General features: G+C 36.9%; 1 protein-coding gene across 1 annotated transcript in view; it reads left to right on the top strand.

Moving 5' to 3' along the window:
• TMCC1 (transmembrane and coiled-coil domain family 1) overlaps positions 1 to 13,250 on the top strand; it is a 183,160-nt gene that overhangs the window by 24,246 nt on the left and 145,664 nt on the right. The window lies entirely within an intron of this gene.

Genomic DNA, 13,250 nt, shown 5'->3' with positions numbered 1-13,250 from the left:
CAGGAATTTCTGTTTTTAAGTCATTGCTCAATTCTTTTTATTTTTGTTTTGTTTTTTCAAAGTAGGCTCCATGCCCAGCATGGACCCCAAAATGGGGCTTGAACTCACGACCCTGAAATCAAGACCTGAGCTGAGATCAAGAGTCGGATACTTAACCAACTGAGCCACCCCAGGCACCCTAACATTGTCTTCTTTAATGTCTGTCTGGTGATACGTGAAATCCAAAGAGGTTTTGTCTTAAAAACAAAACAAAACAGTAATTCCCAGCTAAGAATAATAGAAATTTCAGCCTACTGCAATAGAAGTCGTCTCTGGGATTGCACTAAAGTATCTCTCAGGAAATCAGATGTGATGACAGGGGAATGGTCTAGGTCTGTAGGGGACAAAGAGGAAGAAATTCTTGTTAGCCATTTAGTTTCTCTTATGGGAGGGTAAGATAATAAATGTTGCTTACCTGTCATTTGTGATGCCATGATCTTATACTTTACAGAGATTTTTTAAAAATAGTATTGGCACTTTCATGGAGGCTGTTAGAAAAATTTGATCTTACAGTGCAAGTTATAATCTGGAAAGCAGTATTTGACATTTGAATATTGTTTTCCTGGTTTGGATGTGAAATTTTTTAGTTGGAGAGTAATTCTCGTAGTTGATTTTTTTTTTTAAAGATTTTTTTTCTATTTGTTTGACAGACAGATCACAAGTAGGCAGAGAGGCAGGCAGAGAGAGAGAGGAGGAGGAGGCAGGCTCCCTGCTGAGCAGAGAGCCCTATGTGGGACTCTATCCCAGGACCCTCAGATCATGACCTGAGCCGAAGGCAGAGGCTTTAACCACTGAGCCACCCAGGCACCCCTCGTATTTGATTTCTGAGCTAGAATCTTAATCAGATTTTGGCAATTAATTTGAACATAAATCATCTTAGCAAATATCAGTAGCAGGGAATTAATTCATTTCCTGGTTTACTTGGGAAGGATGTTAGTAGGAAGATTTAGTACCATGGTTTCTAGAGGCCCTCTGCTGATACCTTCTGGTATTGCTGAGAGTAACATTTGATGAAATAACACACTAATTCTTCTGTATTATACTAGTGATTCTTACTGCCTGCAGTATATTTTAAACATAATTTTCTTGGTTAATACTAATGTAATCCCAAAGTCTTATTTTTAATTACCAACCATGTTATGGAACTAGTTTTTTTGTTTTTATTGAAGTATAATTGACATACAAAATCCTGTTAGTTTCAGATGCATATTATAGTGATTTGATATTTTCTTACATTATGAAATGATCCCTATGATAAGTCTAGTTACCATCTGTCATCATACAGAGTCATTACAATATTATTGGCTATATTCCCTATGCTGTACATTATGTCCCCATGACTTATGTCCCCATGACTTATTTATAACTGGAAGTTTGTACCTTTTTTTAAAGAAGATTTTATTTATTTATTTATTTATTTGACACAGAGAGAGAGACAGCGAGAACAGGAACACAGGCAAGAGGAGTGGGAGAGGGAGAAGCAGGCCTCCCACCGAGCATGGAGCCCGATGCGTGCTCACTACCAGGACCCTCGGATCATGACCCGAGCCGAAGGCAGACGCTCAGTCCTTAGGCTCACTTAGGCTCAGTCCTTAAAGTTCGTATTTCTTAATCCCCTTCATCTATTTTGCCTGCCTCCCTTACCCTTCCCCCTATGGTAACCAGCAGTTTGTTTCCTGTATCAGTGAGTCAGTTTTCTGTTTTGTGTATTTTGTTTTTTAGATTCCAGATATAAATGAAATCATATGGTATTTGTCTTTCTCTGTCCGACTTATTTCATTTAGCATAATACCCACTGGGTCTATTCAGGTTGGTGCAAATGGTAAGATTCCATTCTATTTTGTGGCAGATATTCTGTTTTGTATGTGGTATATACCACATCTTCTTTATCCATTCATCTATCCATGAACACTGAGGTTGCTTATGAATCTTGCCTATTGTAGATAATGCTTCAGTGAACATAGGGATGTATATACCTCTTCATACAATCCCAAAGTCTTATTTTTAATTACCAGCCAGGTTATGAAACTAACTCTTCATGAATGTTGGCCTAAATTCTGAACTTTGCAAACTCTTATGTTTAGTAAATAATGGGATTTTTACTTTGTTTAGGAAGGTTGTTTTGGTTTTAAATAAGAGGTACCTTGAAAACCTAATTTAATGTAAATGTGCTTCCCTTTTAAAGGACCCTAGATACAGCAGCTTTCCAGAGATTCAGTCTTCATTCCCTTGCCTTGCTTTTAAAATTTACTTGTAACATGAACATTTTCTTTTATAACTTAAAGCATTTCCTATATCTGACTCTATTGAAGCATTTTGGTAGTATGCTCTAAATAGCATTATAACTGAAAAGCTAATTTCAAGGACAACAATATAAATTAAACATTAATTAAAATGGACCTCAGGATCTTCTTGGAATCACTTCCAATATTAGTATTCTGAGGAATCCCGTTTAGGCCTTTAAATGTAGGTAAATTTCGGGGCACCTGGGTGGCTCAGTGGGTTAAGCCTCTGCCTTCAGCTCAGGTCATGATCTCAGGGTCCTGGGATCGAGCCCCGCATCAGGCTCTCTGCTGGGCAGGGAGCCTGCTTCTCTCTCTCTCTCTGCCTGCCTCTCTGCCTGCTTGTGATCTCTGTCAAATAAATAATAAATAAAATCTTAGAAAAAAATAAATGTAGGTTAATTTAGTCAAATTAGGTTTAACTTTTCAATTTGGTTTGGAAAGATAATGAAAGATATCCTTATAGGTTCATTTTTCTCTGTGTGTGTGTATGTGTATGTGTCCACACAGTTGTCATGTGCACAGTAGACTTGTTGGAGAGCTGAATAATCCATTGCTCTGTACTCTTTTGCCAAGAGAGTCTGTTTATGGGATGCCTGGGTGGCTCAGTGGGTTAAGCCTCTGCCTTCGGCTCAGGTTGTGATCCCAGGGTCCTGGGATCGAGCCCCGCATCGGGCTCTCCACTCAGCGGGGAGCCTGCTTCCTCCTCTCTCTCTCTGCCTACTTGTGATCTGTCTGTCAAATAAATAAATAAGATCTTAAAAAAAAAAAAGAATGTTTATTATTTTGTTATTTTGAAAGCTTATTTGGGTGCCATTAATTTCTTTTTTTTTTTTCTTTTTTTTTTTTTTTAAGATTTTATTTATTTATTTGACAGAGAGAGATCACAAGTAGGCAGAGAGGCAGGCAAAGAGAGAGGAAGGGAAGCAGGCTCCCTGCTGAGCAGAGAGCCCGATGCGAGGCTCGATCCCAGGACCCTGAGATCATGACCTGAGCCGAAGGCAGCGGCTTAACCCACTGAGCCACCCAGGCGCCCCTGCCATTAATTTCTTATGCTGAATATTTATTTATACATGGTTCATGATACAGTGTTGATGAGCATTTAATATCTACCTTGGATCCATAATCATATAGGTAGGTTCCCTATGACCTAATATTAAGAAATAATAATAAAAGGAAGGACATTAACTGTCTAGAGTAGTTGGCTTCCAAATTATTTTGCTTACCCACACCTTTAATGTATCTGATATTTTTATGTTATAAATCTTGCACGTATAATTGTTTCTATAAATTACATGCATCATATGACATAAAAAAGGATGAGATAGTAATATAAATGGAAGTTATAATGTTATTACAGTCTGTTGGATTATCTTGCATACATACTGCGGTGTATGTATCCTATATTTAGATCAAGATTAAAAATTAGAATAACTTTCCTCTAAAGAATTTTTGGATAATATGAAAATCATTTATGTTTACCTTAGGAATGTGATGCTAACCGCAATGTAAGACCAGATCTTACAATGGAACTGTCCAATTTTGAGGTAGGCTGTCTTGGGAAGATCAGGCAAAAGCTGCAGAACCACATATCATGCATGTTGTAGGAAATATCCGTGATTCCAGTTTGGAGCCCAGCTGGACTAAACAGCCTTTGATACTCCTAAATTCTGTGACTGTAGATAGGAATTCATAGGTGGTGCTTTTAAATTTAAAACACTGTAGGAAAGTTAGCCTGTGAATGAAGATCTGAAACAGGATTACTTTAGGAAATTGTTCAACTTCTACATCCAGACTTCTGCTCAGAACTTCTCCTGCTGTCTACTTTAGAAATTTGATGATTTCTGATTCTCAGGCCGTCTCCACATAGGAAAAAGTTTTAAGGCCTCTTGTAAGCCTATAGCTTGACTATATGGGAGAATAAATATGTAAGTAAGGAATTCCAACAGTAAACTTTATCAACAAACTTTTACTCTGTTTCTTTATACCAGATAGAAGTAGGGAGAAAGAGAACATGAAGGCAAGTTTAGAGTGAACAATTATTTTAAAGTGTATAGTATCTTAGATGACTTAGTAAATAAATTCCCTCTAAAAGATGTAAGTACTGTTTCATTAAAAATAATTTGTTCTGGGGCACCTGGGTGGCTCGGTGGGTTGAGCCTTCACCTTTGGCTTGGGTCGTGATCTCAGGGTCCTGGGATCGAGCCCCACTGGCTCTCTGCTCCGCGGGGAGCCTGCTTCCCCCACCCCTCGCTTGCCTCTCTGCCTACTTGTGATATTTCTCTCTCTCTCTCTCTCTGTCAAATAAATAAATAAATCTTCAAAAAAAATCATTTGTTCTGCAGTACAATTGAATAGCTTCACCTTTTTAAGCTCAAAATTGCTTCACCATAAAAACAAAAACTTTAGTATCCATATCACCCCTCACTTTTTCTTTTTTCTTTTTGATGAGGGGATAGTTTTGTGAAATCCAGTACCCCTCTTCCTTTTTCTTTTTTCTTTTTGGTGAGGGAATGGTTTTGTGAAATCCAGGTAGCAGATATAAGCCAGCAGTAAACTTAATAGCTTTTTCATTATGCATGATTTGAGTATTGTGCTATAGAGTACCTACTTAGGTTTCTCTGTTGTAGCGGTGGTTTTCTTCTTTCCTGGTTTATGAAATACCCTGTTCTCTCTGATTGTTCACAAAGAGGCAGAAGTCCTTCTGCTCCAGTGAGTCTAAGAATGTCAGATGCTGGAATCACCAGAACTTGAGATTTTTTTTAAATGGCTAATCCTGCATTTGTTGAGATTTCCCTCTCAGTAGCACTTTTGTTTTTAAAATATAAAAATCACAGAATGAATGGCCATAAAAGTAAGAGTGTCCTAATTCTGATCTGTTTATTTCTGAGCATTTCTCTATAGGAATCTTAATAATGGAGTAGTACATCACAGGAACTGAAGATCCATATAACCTACTCTATATGGATGTTCTGTGGGAAGTGTTTTCTAGAACATTAGTGAAATAGAAGGTTATAGAACATAGTAACAGTTCTAGGGAGCATATGCTTGGCTTATTAATAAAAAGTCTCATATGTTAAGCAGCTATGCAGATACACATCTAAGTAATCACCCCGTCATAGTGTAGGAGTAGAATATCATTATAGAAAACATTGTTTTCTGTCTTCAGCTCACCAGAGGCTTTCCAACAACACTGAGCTCGTTTTCAATGATTGTAGATTGTTTAGGATACAACTATACATTCTTCAGGGTTGAAGAACAGTGTCCCTGTTTTCTTTTGCTTAACTGTTGTCTGGTACAAAGATGCAAAACAGCTGAAGAAAACAATCTACCCATTTTGTTATTGAAACTGATGTTTATGATTGGAAACACTTCTCTGATAAGCTTCTTTCCATTTTCCAAATACCTTGGGGTGTCACACAGTGCTTTTACAAAATTTGTGATGAGTTGCACCAAACATAGAATCAAATTAAGTTTAAGCAGATAAATACTTGTGAGGTTAATTTATTCTTCTTAGAAATGTTCCCCCAGAGGGCTTTGAAGTATAAGGTGATCTTGCTTAAGTTTCTTGGCAAAAAGATGGAATTCAGGCTGTTTCCTGTTGTCAGAAATTGAGCTTTGTGAGAATGGAAAAAAAGATTTTATGATCTGATTACAGCTCAGGAGACTTAGGCCACAGTATAAATTAACTGCCTTGGGTCTACATACTGGTTTGGGATGTATATCCCTTGTTTTTTGCTCCTAGTTCTGTGTCCTTATCTTTTGTTGCATTCGGGTACAGAGATTTGTGGATTGGCACAGAAATCCAAGACAAGCTTGACTTTTGTATCTTGTTTTCATTGTTACAAGGATTTATAGCTCTAGTGTTTTTACTAAATAAAATCAATTAAATAAAAATTTTTCTTACTTATAGTGGTTACCCTTGTCACATATAGACTACGTTTACTGAGTAGTTATTTTTTTCCTCTTTTGGTGAGATTTACCTAAACACTAGGTAAAAAAGGATGAGCTGCCATTGAAACTGGCAAAAAACCAAATCTTTGCAAGAGGAATTGATGTTTATATACGGAAAAAACATTCCTCTATGTCCCTCCTTTACTACAGCACACACTGAGCTTTACTTCTGCTCACCAGATGTGTGGTCCCCCCCACCCCCACCCCAACACCAAGCACTTCTTTGCAATACCAGCTGTGTATCCCACAATTTGATGCAATTCTGACCTTATCTGAGGATAGCTTCAGATCCCACAGATTAAGGGCACAGACTTGCAAGACGGCCTCCCCTCCCCTTTCAACTGCCATTGACAAATCCAGATTTTCGCCTGTGTTTTTGACCAGCTGGCTATAGATCAGATGATCCTACCACTTACTCCTTGGGCTCTATTAATTGCTAGAGTGGCCTATAGAACTCAGGAAAACATTTTACTTACTAGATTACAGGTTTATTATAAAAGGATATAACTCCAGAAGGGCCAAGAGAGACAAAGGGCAAGGTCTGTGGGAAGAGGGGCAGAGTTTCCATGCCCTCTAAGTGTGTCTCCTTCCCAGAATCTCCATGTATTCACCATCCTGGAAGTTCTCAGAACCACATAGTGAAGGGATTTTTGTGGGAACTTCATTGCATAGACATGATTGATTATATCATTGGCCTGTGGTGATTGATCACAATCTTCAGTCCCTCTCTACTCCTTGGAGGCGAGGGGGGTGTAGGACTGAAAGTTCCAACTCTAATTATATGGTTGGTTCCCTTGGCAACCATCTCCCATCCTATGGTTAACTAGGGGCTTTCCACAAGTCACCTCATAAACAAAATCAGGTGTGCTTGAATGGGAGCTTGTTTTGAATAATATGTCCCTGTTATGCTTCGAAGCTGTTTCGGGATCTAAGGACAAAAGACCAAATACTGTAACAAAAGATGCTCCCTTTGCTCTTAATGCTTAGAAATTCCAAGAGTTTGGGGAGCTATGAGCCAATAACTATAGATAGAAGACTAAAAATATTTATTGCAAATTGTATATTTATTGCATATCATGTGCTCAAGGTGAAAATGTCAAAGTCATTCTTTTTTGTGTGTGATTGAATGTTTTAAATCTGTATTTTTCTATAGAGACTTTCTCTCTCCTCCAAGGGCCCTTGGATTTTTTTTCTTCCTTTTAGCATTTATTTCTTACCATTTGTTGTTTGTAGCTTCACAATTCTATATTGTTCTAGTACTGTTTTTTTGAAATCACAGCTGGAAACTCTGAAAAACATTTTGACAAAGGAAGACTGAATTGTGACCTTAGACCAACAATAAGCTATAGGAACAAATTAAGTTAAGAAATTAATATTATTTCAGATATATGTTTGTTTTTAGTCTTTCAGAGATTTGTTGAAACCAAGAATTTAAAAGTCATCTCTTTGCTTTTTAACACAATTAGAAGTATAAAACAAAACTACTTGCTTATGAATTTGCTTAAATTTTTTGTGGAGTTTCCGTAAGACTCATATACTACCATTTTTCAGATTCTTAGAGCTCTTCTAAAGTTTTTTTCACTATATCTAACCCAAGGAAAATTTATTTTAAGCTTTATATTTTTCATTAAAACATTAAAAAAAAGAAGCCACTACAGATTATATCTGTAATATATAATCTGTAATATATAATAAATGTAATATATATTATATAACATATAATATATAATAATATAATATAATAATATATAATAATATATAATTCTCTAACAATCAGAACTCTATATTCTATTTCCTTTATCAGGCAACCATTTTTAAACTTTTAACTTTTTATATTGGAATTTATTTAAATGTTTTCTAAATAACATGCTTGTGCTATTTGTTTCTGTTGTAGACAGTATCTTTGATTTTCTATCATGAAGATGATGATTAAGTTCTCTTATCTCTCCTGCCCACATCTTATTAAAATTTTAGTTAAATTTTGATAAACTGTTTACATATGCCAGTGTAAATATTTTTACGTTGTTGGGGAATGGAAAATTTTCCTCTGTCCTTTGAGTTTTCTTTTGGCTGGTCTAAGAATTAAATTGACATAAGACAGATTAACAGAAGAAAATCATACTTGATTATTTAAGTAAGGTGGCTCCATAAGAATATGAGGCCCATAGGAAGGCAGGCAGTTGAGGCTTACATACCATCCAGAACTAAGGAGAAGTGGGTAGTGGTCTGGGACTTCAAAGGAAAGGAAGACAATTAATAGGAAGATGAAAAAGAGTAATTGCTAAACAAACGTATGCTGGATCATACAGATCCAGTGGGGCATAGAGAAGAAGTGTAACAAACAGACTTTGCTAAATCCCTCCCTGTCTACCACACCAAGTTCAGGTTATACTGTAGTTACTTGTGGTGATAGCTCCCTTCCTGGAGCAGGTTCTCTATCTCAGTTCTTTTAGGCATTTTGGGGGAAAGGCCAAAGTTTCTTTGTGACCTCTGATTCTTAAAAATAATCAGCCTAGAATCATCCACATGCCAAAGAGACACATTGTGGATGTCAAATTTTGCTGTGTTTCAACAGCTTGAACCTTTTAAGTACAATATGATTACATTTTCCTTTTTATATAGTTTTTTGTTGTCTCTGGAGTTAATTGCTTCAATTTTGATTATTCTTTCTAGCTATAATTGGGTCATTTCCAAGTTCTGAAGGAGCTACAGATATTCTGAATACTTTGAAAAACATTGTGTATTCTCAGTTTCATCTTCTTGATGCCCTCACTTCTCCAGTTTGAATGGATTACTTTAAAAGACTTTTGCACACTTTTTGTCCTGGGAGTCCTTTCATCTGTTAATAAATAACGGATTCCCTGTTTCTTTGATTTAATGTTGTCTTCTTTATTGCTTTATTCCTTTCTTTTCATGAAGCACATTCTCCCAGAGCCTTTAAAAAAAGGACGCATAGAAGATCATTTTTTAGAAATTATGCCCATTTTGGGGCTCCTGGGTGGCCCAGTCAGTTAAGTGTCTGACTTGACTTTGGCTCAGGTCATGGTCTTAGGGTCATGAGATCAAGCCCCATGTTGGGGTCTGTACTGAGTGTGGAGCCTGCTTAAAATTCTCTGTCTTCCCCTCTCTCCTCTCCCACTTGCACACACTCATGCACACCCTCTCTCTCTCTACAAAAAGAAAAAGAAAAATTATGCCCCATTTCAAAATTCCTTTATTTTACTCTAGTACTTCATTTACTGTAATACTTCATTGATTTGGTGTGGAATTTTATGTTGGATATAATTTCCCCATAAAATTTTTAAAGCATTGTGACTTTATTTTCTGGTTGCTAGTATTGCTATTGAAAAATCTGATGCCATACTAATTCTTGATCCTTTGGATAGCATCTGTTGTTTTTTTTTTTTTTTCCCTCTAGAATTTTCAAAAGTTTTCTCTTTATTGTCCCGAAGTTTTACAAAGATGTTCTTGGTGTGAGTCTTGTTGGTATTTGTTGGGCTGGATGCTTGTGGGTCCTTTTAATCTGGAAAACTTAAAGATTGGATCTTGAAACATTTGTTTTAGAGAACTATTTTTTATTAATTTTTATTCCATCAAAACCAAAAATTTATTTTGCCCACACCTCTCACTAACCTGCCAAGCACTTACCTGACAGGTGAAAAGCTGTTTTTGTTTAAAAATTTTATTATGTAATATTGTATTCATATTTTAAAAACTTTATGTAAGCTGTGATACACAGTAATAAACAAATGACTTTTGAACTGACCACACAACTTAAGCATGGGAACATTACCATTGCCGTGCTCTTGGAACCATATGTGGTTCTCCTATTGTCCAAAATTTTGTATTTCATTCACTTTACTTTTAAAAAGGTAGTTAATTATATATGTGTGTGACACTAAACAGTTCTTAGTTGTACTTGTTTGGGGACTTTATAAAATGGTATTATGGTTTATGTAGTCTTGTATGACTTACTTTTTATGAAAAAATAACATGCCAGAGTTTGATCTGTGTTATTGCATCTAGCCATATTTCACTTACATTATTTAATCTTTTTCTGTACTTAGTTTGTGCTCTTTTTGTTAGTCAAAGATTGAATCTCCTGATGTACTCTTTAGTTTTTCTTTCTTTTATTCTAATTCCTGGGAAATTTCCTTAAAACTTATTTCCCAGTCCTTCTATTAAATATTTTTTCTTTTTAATTTTTAAATATTTTTTCCTCTTAAAAAATTTTTTTAAATATTTTTTTCCTCTTCTGTGAATACTTTCTTTTTTCATTATATCCTGTTCTTGTTTTACAGATTTTGTTTTCTTTTGTCTCTGAAAATATCTTTTGCTTCCTATATTGTTTCTTTCTCTTTGGAGTTTCCTTTTTTCTGGGTTTTTTTTTTTTTTTTTTTTTTTAAGTCTCTGTCTTCTTTGTTAGAGGCTTTTCTCAAAAGTCTAGTCATCCATGGCTTTCTCTTCTTGAGAGAGGCATTAAAATACTCTGGGAAGCTGTCCTTTGTGAAGACTTTTGTAGGTTCATGGTTTTTACCATAGAGTAATTAGTCAAAGATTCCTTTTATTAGAGGCCCCTCCAATTGTCAGTGTGTATAGGTCTTTTCTTTAGTCAGTTTTTCTAGAGGAATTGTTCAAACTCTTGCCTTTGGGGGTGGGTGGATGATGGCAGTGGTAATAAGCCTGGCTGCATGTGTTCTAGAAGCCTGGGAAGAGGACGGAAATTCTCATCTGTTAGTTTAATCCTTCTGTCCTCAGAATGGTACCTCACCCAGTCCCCAGCCCTCAGCCGCCTGTAGAGTTTCTCAGTCTCAAATCTTTCTGGTCCCTTGTTTCAGTTTCATCAGAAAGTGCACCTCTGGACTGATCACCCATGTATTAGAAGAATGATCTGCTGATCCGACTGTTTATTATAAATAATTTTAACCAGTTCTTCTATTTTCAGGCCTAACTCTATGGCCTTGCTTTTAAAGGAGCCCCTAATACTTGTCTAAGTCCTGACATTTCTGTACTTTTAGCATAAGTTGGCTTGTTCTTACTGATTTCCTCACATCATCTACTACCCTGCCAAACACTTACCTGACCTGAGAAAAGCTGAAAACTAAGTCATTTATTACTGAACCATCTGTTTTTCACCTTCTAAAGTTTTATTGACATCTCTTATCTACTGCTGTGTCCTCTGTAGTTTTCTCTGCCTTTGTGGATGTATGCACTTTATTATTTAATTTTAGTAGAAAACCAGGGTAAGTGTGTTCAGTCTTTCATGTTTACTCCATTAATTACCCTTTAAAGAGACTTTTATTAGAATAGAAACTTGAGAGACTTTGACATAGATATACCCTCTAAAGTCTTCTTTGTTCCCAAAGTAGAAATCATAAAAACATTCATTTCTGAAATTAACAAAAGCCAAGATAGGGAAACACCTTTTTTTTTTTTTTTTTTTTTGGACAGACAGAGATCATAAGTAGGCAGAGAAGCAGGCAGAGAGAGAGAGGAGGAAGCAGGCTCCCTGCTGAGCAGAGAGCCTGATGCCGGGCTTGATTCCAGGACCCTGGCATCATGACCTGAGCCGAAGGCAGAGGCTTTATCCCACTGAGCCACCCAGGTGCCCCGATAGGGAAACACTTTAACTGTCCATCAGTGACTGAATGGATAAAGAAAATGTGATGTGTTTGTGTATTTCACATATATGATACATAGAATATTAGCCATAAAAAATAATGAAATCTTGTCATATGTACCAACATGGATGGACCTTGAGGGCATTATACCAAGTGAAATAAATCAGAGAAAGGCAAATACTGTTACAGAGCCTGATATGGGACTTGATCTCATGACCCTGAGATCATGACCTGGGCTAAGATCAGGAGTTGGAGGCTTAACTGACTGTGCCACCCTGGTGTCTCTGGACAGCATTTCTATAGCAAAATCACCTTTGTAGTTATCTTCTGTCTCAAATTCTCTTTATTGAATAGCTAAACATGAACTTCATTGGCATAGAGTGTCAACAGAACAATCTTTTTAAAATTTGATTTTAGGGGGACCTGGGTGACTCAGTCAGTTAAGCATCTGCCTTTGGCTAAGGTTGTGATTTCAGGGTCCTGGGATCAAGCCTCACGTTGGGCTTCCTGCTCAACAGGGAGTCTGCTTCTCCCTCTCCTTCTGTCCCTCCTCTCGCTTGTGCTCATTCTCTCACTCTCAAATAAAATATGATTTTAGAAATTAAACTACAAATCTTGATACAGGTGAAGGAAATCTTGATTAAGTTTAACTGAACCCGTGACCATGTGACATTGACAAAATTTGAGCAGTTTGAGCTTAAGAAATGGTAATTTTGTGTAATTCAGCATAACAGAGTTAAAGAACAGTTTATCAGTTAAATCAGCAGTTTAGTTAACAGACCCTTCTGATTAATGTAGAAAAAATTTTTTTAAGATTTTGTTTGTTTATTTTAAGATTTTATTTATTTGTCAGAGAGAGCACAAGCAAGGGAAGCCGGAGGCGGAACCTGCAGAGGGAGAAGCAAGCTCCCCGCTGAGCAAGGAGCCCAAAGCAGGACTTGATCCCAGGTTTCTGGGATCATGACCTGACCCAAAGCCAGCTGCTTAACCAACTGAGCCACCCAGGCATCCCTTGTATTTATTTGAGAGAGAGAGAGAGCATGAGCAGTGGGAGGGGCAGAGAGGATCAGACTCCCTGCTGAGCAGGGAGCCTGATTCAATTCAGGGCTCCATCCCAGGACCTGGGAATCATTACCTGAACTGAAGGCAGACGGTTGAGACTGAGCCACCTAGGTTCCCATAGAAAATTGTTCTGTAGCATTCTTGGAAACATTCCAGTGGGAGGAAAGGATGAATAAAATGGCAGCCTAATGCTATATAAGAGGGAGAGTTGAGGTTCTCATTTAGTGTAACTTCTAGGTTCTAGAGCTGCATCCGAGTCTCTTATGTTCTAGAAATTCCACACTACTGAAAC

The sequence above is a fragment of the Lontra canadensis genome, unplaced genomic scaffold (assembly GCF_010015895.1).
Source record: "Lontra canadensis isolate GAN:19392208 unplaced genomic scaffold, GSC_riverotter_1.0 scaffold124, whole genome shotgun sequence".
Taxonomy (NCBI): Eukaryota; Metazoa; Chordata; class Mammalia; order Carnivora; family Mustelidae; genus Lontra; species Lontra canadensis.
Note: the sequence above shows the minus strand (reverse complement) of the source record. Positions and strands in the feature narration are given on the sequence as shown.